Source organism: Pinus tabuliformis, chromosome 1_1 (assembly GCF_031772625.1).
Source record: "Pinus tabuliformis cultivar Carrire ecotype Pingquan chromosome 1_1, CPIR1, whole genome shotgun sequence".
Lineage (NCBI taxonomy): Eukaryota > Viridiplantae > Streptophyta > Pinopsida > Pinales > Pinaceae > Pinus > Pinus tabuliformis.
This window is the reverse complement of record NC_142297.1, coordinates 945,671,336-945,679,949: the sequence shown is the minus strand read 5'-3', so window position 1 is coordinate 945,679,949 and position 8,614 is coordinate 945,671,336.

Sequence of the window (8,614 nt, the reverse complement as noted above, 5' to 3'; positions counted from 1 at the left end):
TGAGATTAGAAGGATGAGGTTTGATTAATATTTTATGATTTAAGGTACAAAGTCAATATTTGTTCGAAAATTATTGGAAATTATCAAATTTAATTATAATATTAAATGATTGAAAATATATATTTTCAATATTTTATAGTAGAACCTTTCCCTATAAAGACTTTTTATAAAGTATATTCTATTTTTTTCTCAATATATTGGGAGTAGTCATACATGACTCCCAGTCATACACAGTCCTAGAACCTAGTTACTTGAAAAATATTTTATATTATACTAGAACCTTCCCATATAGAGACTTTTTGTAAAGTATATTCTATTTTTTTCTCAACATATTGACTCCCAGTCATACACAGTCCTGGAACCTAGTTACTTGGTTCTAATTTGTAGCACCTAAAATGTGTAGCACCTAAAAGCTAAATGTCTTTAGCGTATTCCCATATCGATATTTTTATTTAAAAACACAAGCTCGTGGAATCATTGATTTTCCATATATTGGTTCTTGGTCACAACAATATAGCAGGAAGGTACTGAGGAATAGAGCCTAGGGGCTAAATGCCGTTGCATATCAGCATATTAGTGGTTTATAAAAAGTCTATGCTGGATTTTACAATATGAAGTACCTAAACTTACCTAGTCACAACCTTTATCCAAAGTTACCATTGAATATCACCTAAGAGCTAGACACCCTTAATTTATAGACATAGCATCGGCTCATTTCACGGTTTCATATATTTATTCGTCAATGCTACCCTAACTCGATGTTAAAATAATTATACTTTAATATTACTATACATATAAGTTATCTTCATTGGACTCTTGAATTACTAAATTCTTAATGGATCGTCTTTTGAATCCCTGTGCTCGACGAGATTGCAAACGTTTATAACCACACGATTAAGAATTAAAGATATTACGAAATTAATTAATTAATTAATTAATTAATTAATTATATATATATATATATATGTATATATATATAATTTCGTAATATCTTTAATTCTCAATTAATATAGGTTCACGTCAATGATGACAACAAACTAAACATCGATGGACATTCAGTAAACAGATATTTTAGCAATAAAAAATAGCTACAGCCAGCTTGGAGATGTATATATACAACAAAAATAACTCACGTGACTTTACATTTTATATATATATAAGTGTAAACTTATTAAATAAATAAAAATATTGATGTAGACATTGAATCAATTAATATAGATGCGACTTAATTAGGAAGACAAATTCAAGCAGCTCAAGAAACATGATTTGTCTTCCTTCAAGAAACATGATTTGTGTAAAAGGAAATAACTTGATTTGTATGTATAGAAGTATATGTTACAGTCATGTATATGCTGGCAAAAAGGACTGTGTGTGAAGAAGTCGTGTCGACTCACTCACGAGGGAATGTGAGGAATGCAATCCTCTGCCAAATTGTAAAAATGCCAATTTGGTGGGGAAATAGGAGGGAGGCCCTGCGGACATGGATACAGTGCAATATCCATGAGTATTGGAGATAGAGATAACTGCATAAGGGATGCAATACACCCGGCATCCTTTTCTTTGTACATGCATTGATCTGATCACGAAGACAGAGTACTGAGACTGTTCAAGAGTGCCACCCTGCTAGAGATAAGAATTCTGAAGAGCTCAGCGAGTCTCTGGTCCATGTGGTCAAGAGCATTTTCCAACTCTGTGGTTGACATGTTGACGGCATGGATGGAATCCCTCAGTTCATCTCGCATGTTGGAGGAAGACTTGGACGTCCTGTTCATGATGTATCTGTCCAGTAAATTGTTGAGGTTTCCAACTGTAATATCTGCCCTGTTCAACTCATGCAAGAAGACTTTGAACGATGACGAACTCTTTCTCTGCATCTCCATAGCTTCCTTCAGTTTCTGTTGCATCATGTTGGTCATACTGTCAACGTCCATGAGAGAAGGAAGACTGCTAGGGCTGATGCTTTTCTTCCTTTTAAGAAAGCCGGCACCAGGCATAAATGAGCGGCATGGTGTGTTGAAGGAAAGAGAAGCCGCAAATGCTGTGCAGACAAATATGGTAATGCCCTTCGCTTCCTTGATGGCTTCTTCAACGCCTGATCTATCCATTGATGTTGCCGTTGCTGTTATTGGGTGAAGGCTATCGGCCATTCGCTTCAAAGTAGACATGCATTTCGCTAACCTGGACTCCATGTCTTTGTTCTTCCTCAATTCATCCATGCATTTGTCAAGGGAGTCTTTTCCCTTCATCACTTGATTATTCATCTGGGCATGGGCGTGAAGTAAGCCATGGAGGGCGATCTGTACTGACATGTTGTGCTTCTTTATTTCTGACATGCACTCTCTCAACACATTGCACACATCAAGCAGATTGACCAGGTCTTCCATATGTCGGCTCAACCATTTTCCATCTGCATTACTGTCTATCTGCATGTGCGGGTACAATTCCTTCAAACTAGAATAGATAAAAAGCACGACATCCAGCGCCTGCCCAAGCCAAGCTGTGGAAAAATTGTACGACTCTGGCTGCTGCTGTTGCTGTTGTATGAGTATCTCCAACTTAGCTTGAAGTTGGCACTGAAAATCAGCCAGGATCGGGTGCACTCTGGAAATTGGCATGCTCCTTGACCTCTTATGCTTGCCATGGCTACGAACAGCGGAAGGCATGAATGAGTGCAGAGCAGCTCCAAGAGAAATGAGGGAAGAACTCATGATTGCGATCAATGCTCGATCGCTTAATTTCCTCCGTCTTAGGATCAAGATCTGATTATTTCTCTCTATAGAACTGCGCTTGTAGTTTCTTGCCTCTGGGAGCATCGAAGGGGCATATTAATACAACTCAGTTTACACATCCCTCCGGATCAGGGAGCACGAGAATAGGCACCAACACATGGTGGACAAAAAGAATAGGGGGAGAGAATCTGTGATATCACTAATCTAATTTAAGACAGCCATGTGTGTTCCCTGCATATGGAGCGTGTCTCCCTTCCTGGCGACATGCAGAGACCAGCATTTTATATATGATGTCAAGGCCTCATCAGTATATCGTTTCCAGCGACATAAAGAATCAAGTAGGATTGAAGTCAAATTTAAGCAGCACTACATGTCTCTGCAAATGCACGTGGAGGGCATGTCAACGGCGAAGTAATTCACCTTGTTTCATTTAAGATATTCCCACTTAATAAATTCTTGGCAATGTGCATCACCCAATCCAAACTTCTTGTCGAGAAGACCAGGTAACGAAAAGGAAAGGGAGGTAATTGGTTGGTCGCTCGGCACGGAGACAGAAAGAAGCAGAAATAATAATTGGAAACCAAAGGAAGAATCTCAAGAAGAAATAATAATATTCCACACAGCATATCTGGTTTGTTTTTTTCGCTTTTCTTTATATTAATAAAAAAGGTAGTACATTTACAAGTATTCTTTAATTTGTTTCCATTGCAATCATTTACCTCTGGAATAGATCTCACATGTTAATCTGATTCTTAAATTTTCAGCACTCTGTATCATAATGTCCAATTTCTTACTTCTATTCAGATTAATATTGCCTATGCCTTCAAAAAATGAAAAATATGCGAGAGTATCACTTTTCAAGTTTTTTTTTATTGCTATTCAGTTTATACATTACATTTACCCCAAAATTATGTCAGTCTTTCAAAATACCAAATATTTTATGAGTAATTAATGGTGCCAGCATTAATCATGATTCCTCTTTCAAAAGCAGAAAAATATAACTTACCTGGATCCCTAGTAATTCCTCTCTTCGAAAGTAAATCTGTTGTCTTGTTTTTCTCCCTATATATGTGGTCAAAATTGATATGTTGGAAGGTGCTTACAAGTGTTCTGATGTGCTTCATCCAGTTAATTAATATGGGTGGACTGAAACTATTGCAATCCTTCACCCAATCTATGATGCCCTTAGTATCACCATATATCTGAATATGCTCCATAGGAAGCCATTTTTCCACTATTAGGACTCCCCAAAGTGTTATGACCTCTGCTAAATTGTTTGCGTCCTCTCCACCTTCCAACCAAAAACAAAAAAAAATTGTCTGGCTCAATATCTATGAATGCACCGCACCCACATTTTCTCCTAGAGCATGTACCGTCAAAGAATCCCACAAGGAATACTTGCCATATGTCTCTAAATTTGCATTTCCTATAGTTGTTCCTCTTCTTCTTCAGTCCAATTTCATTGAAATATGCCACTGTGTTTATGATATCTTCTTGAATCACTGCTCCTTTTTGTGCAAATATAAGAATGTTGCAAATGCGCCAGATGGAATAGATGATGTATAAAGGGAGGGCTCTGAAACTTATGTGGGATTTGAACCATGAGCGTTGGTAAGAAGGAAATGTTTGATAATGTCGAAGTGGTGAAATGTTGTAATTTTCCAAGACCTCGTGCCATAGTCCCATCACAAACGAATAGTGGAGGAATAAATGAGTTGTGTCTTTTGATCCCCTCTTACCCAGAAGGCAAATGCCAGGACCTTAAAATCCTCATTGTTGTAGGTTGTTCCATGTCAAAATTTTGTCATGAATTACCAAACAACTGAAACATTTAATGTTATGAAGATTCCACTTCCATATGCGCTGAACTCATTTTGTAAAAAAAATTCTCTCTTTTTCGTGGGCAGACTGTTGTATATGGCTTTGACCATCGGGAGACCCTTTTTAGTATGCCTCCCCACGACATGATGTCCTCTTAGTCATTGAGGGTGATGCTTGCATTTCGAAGTTTAGTGATATAATTTCCCATTCACAAAAATATGCATCTGGCATCCCTAAGTCCCCTACCGTTGTCAAGGCTTATTGGTCTATATTATGGAAGCTTTGTTGAATGATTTATTTGAGAAAGTGTATATCTTTTCCATGGATGAAGTTAAGAATATGAACAGATAATGAATGGTTTCCAATTATACCTTTAATAGCATCTAAGCCGATATTGATCTTGGAGCCATCACCAACCTCCCAACAAACATAGCCCATAAGCCATTGTAATATTTTCATCATTCTCCTCCAGATGTAAGATGCATTTTCTTTCTTCCTTGCCCCATTGCTTACCCATGTAGAGAAATATTGTACGTACATGTATTTTTCCTTTATAATAAGTGGCCATATACCAGATCTGGACACAACCGTCCACATGTTTTTTTATCATCAAATCCATGTTGAAAGTAGAAGGGTCTATGATCCCCCAACCTCCTTCATTGATTGGTCTAGCTATTCGTGGCCATTGAACCAAATGTATTTTCCCTAAGAGTTGTGTCTTTGCCCATAAAAAGTGTCCCATGATTGATTGAATCCTTTTAATAATTTCACGAGGAAGTAGAAATAGGTGCATCTATTATACCGAGAATTTTTATAGCATCGTTTTTAACATTATCATTCTTCCTCCCATCATTAGCCATCTATGTTTCCAACAATCCAGCTTCTTGTGGAACCTCTTTACCAACCAGTCCCAATCCTTGTTGCAATATTTGTTTGGCTTCAACCTGAACCCCAAGTATATTATTCCTTCATCAATATGGCTGGAAACAACTCCAAAGGGCACACAAATGTCCTTGACTACTGCTTCCTCTCTACCGTTATGAATTAGGATAGATTTTGTGCCATTCATACATAATCATGTTTCATATCCAAATGACTTGATGATGTTATGAATACATGTCCATTCACTAATTGTAGCTTGTCCACCAAATAATAGGTCATCGAAAAACATTAAATGAGAAACATCTTGTTGTCTAAATACTCTTATCCATGAAATTAATCCTTTGTCCCTTACATTGCACATTTTTCTTCTCACAATGATAATCACCAAGAGAAATAGCATGGGGGATAGAGCACAGGTGTGTATCAGTCCTCTATGTGTAGAGAAGAATTGAGATGGTGATCCAGGTCCGGGGGTGAAGAAGGACCTTAACAAGACCTTTTACTTTCGTGATGTATTAAAAGTGCATTTTAAAAGAACATTAACAAATACAGCTGCACACTGTAAAGAAGAGGAACATAACAATCATGAGCACATGAAAACATAAGCCATTGTTAACGAAGTTCGTCCAGAAGGGACTACATCTCTGGGCCCCAATCGAAGTGGTGTAGGCCACTGCATTAGGTGTTGTCAAAACAAGTGATGTACACAAGAGATGATGTCTCGATCATACAAGGAAGAAGGCCCTCACGCAGGAGTGGCTCTAAGAGATGTTCTACAACTAGAACTCTCAATCAAAAGACTCCTATCAGTATGATACAAAAACATGCATGGTGTGCATCCCGCCAACAAGGCACAAAAGGGATGTCAAAGCAAAACACATGCACAACAATAACAAGAGTATCCCAGCGACATAAAACCAGGGATCTCAAAGAATAAAGTACATCATATGAAGATTCCTCATAACATGAAGCAAGGAATCATGACAACATGAAATAAATAAGATCCTACATCAATATCAATCAACGATCTACAACATAATGTAAAAGAAGAAATATATGAAATAATCATATACCTCACACCAACCACGGGCCATCTGAAGATATGAATGAAGAAGTGGATAAAATGATCCACAGTGAACATATGTTCACATCATCGTTGTGTGGCACAGTTCGTTCCCAATGTGTCACGGCCTCACTATGAATGGCCATATGAAGAAGCGCTGCTCTGAAGCAACTGTCAAAGTGCTAAAGCTTGCTGAAAAACTGATCTCACAGCATCAATATGCAAGAAGAATAAGTGATCGAAGAAGAATCGATCAAAGAAGCATTAATCAATAGATGATATGCTAAGAAGAAGAATCAATCGTGAAGAGAATAATCGATCAACAAAAATAGAACCAATCATAAAGAGAAAAATCACTCGAGTCTTCTCATTCTGTAGCTCTATGGCTATCTAGCCCTATAGCACTCGGGTTTATCATCGCAACCCTGTGAATCTGCCAGAATTTCAAGCGCTGTGACTCCCTACGGTGTATCGACACTCTGGATTGATCAAGCTTTGTGGCTATCTCTGTCTTCGCCTGGCCCTTTCGTTCTATGACTCTCCATCGGGCGCAACCTCCTAATTGAGGTCTCTGGCACTCAGACTTCTGTAGCACTCCCGCAGCTTAGGCTCTCGGCTCTTTGGCACTGTCTCTCCGACCTTTTTTTCCTCTAGCACGCCGCCCCTGTATCTCTATTACCCATCGTGTTTTATAACACGTTTTTGGGACAGGGCAGTGTATAAAAATTGGAGGTCTGTTGCTTGTAATAGAATTTGTTTGCATATAAACATTGGCGGGTGCAACAACCGTTAAAAATAGCCTTTTTATCATTTCAAAACGATTAGGAAAAAATTCGAAAAACACTGAAAACCAGTGAAAAATCCAAAAGTTCGGATTTCAAAGTTTGTGAAATTGGACTTACAAATTAATCGGGTCCGGGATATATCACAAGTCAGGACCGCAGATCGTCGATTGTTTTGATCACCGATATCGGTGATCGGTAATCGCAAGGGTCTCAGCCCTCGGCCTTTGGGTTTTGCCGATGCCGACGCTGATCGCCGATGCCGATCCTCCATCGCCGATTCGCAAGCCTGTATAGTGCCGATATTGCAACTATCATGCCCCCGACTCTGATATCGAAGATTGCTAATCGGGGATCCTAAAGGCCCGCCTTAAGTCTGCCCTTTGGACTATGTCGATTGTGATTTGCCTTTAAGGCCAAAAACCCATTTTTATGAGAAAATGCCTCATTTTCTTAAGGAACAGAGCCACCTTCTTTTCGCAATAACTTCATCATCCGGATTCGGATTGACGAACCATTCACATCTCCACGATCAGGAAGATGAGCTCTTCGATCTGGTTCTAGTTCGACATCATTCTAATCACTTTGATTTTTGAGCATTTCCATGCCATGGTGTCTAAAGATCCACCTAGATCAATCCTCCCCACTGAGGAGCTTTTGGTCCTCCAAAAGCATAAAAAGTAATCTGCATCTTTTTCTATACCCTATCTGCATCACAAATGTCCTGAAAAGGTCTCGCTTCCATCTCCTTCACCTTTGTTCTTCGAAGCCTTAAGTGACGAGCCGACACCTACTACTTCTGCAATCTGTAGTACACTATTTGCAACTCACATGCTTTGAATAACATGACCAAACTAAATACCTAAACGTCCCATACTTGCCATGAATTTATAACACATACTCAGTGGACAAGTTTACAATAAGATGGACGTAATACTCAGGATATGACAACAAGGCCAACTCATCATGGTTGCTTCAAGAAAAGTGATGGAAAACACATCATCCTGCAACACATGATTTACGTACATAAGGCCAAACACTATTGGGTGGACAAGTGATGAAAACATAACATCACTTTCAGAGTTTTAACATGCAATTCAAAATACGACTGAAAATGTGACTAGACATCACTTTTGCTGACTACGTGATGGAAACACATCATCACGTTTACATTTTAAAATGCAATAAGTGATTTACAAAAGACTGACCATGAAATGGCAACATTTCGATAAACTACTTCTCACTTATCAATGTGAATGGATTACCTCCTTGAGGTGGTTTTGCTTTTCGCACAACTGCTTTACCTGGTTCATGCACTGATGTTTTTTCTTTAAGGC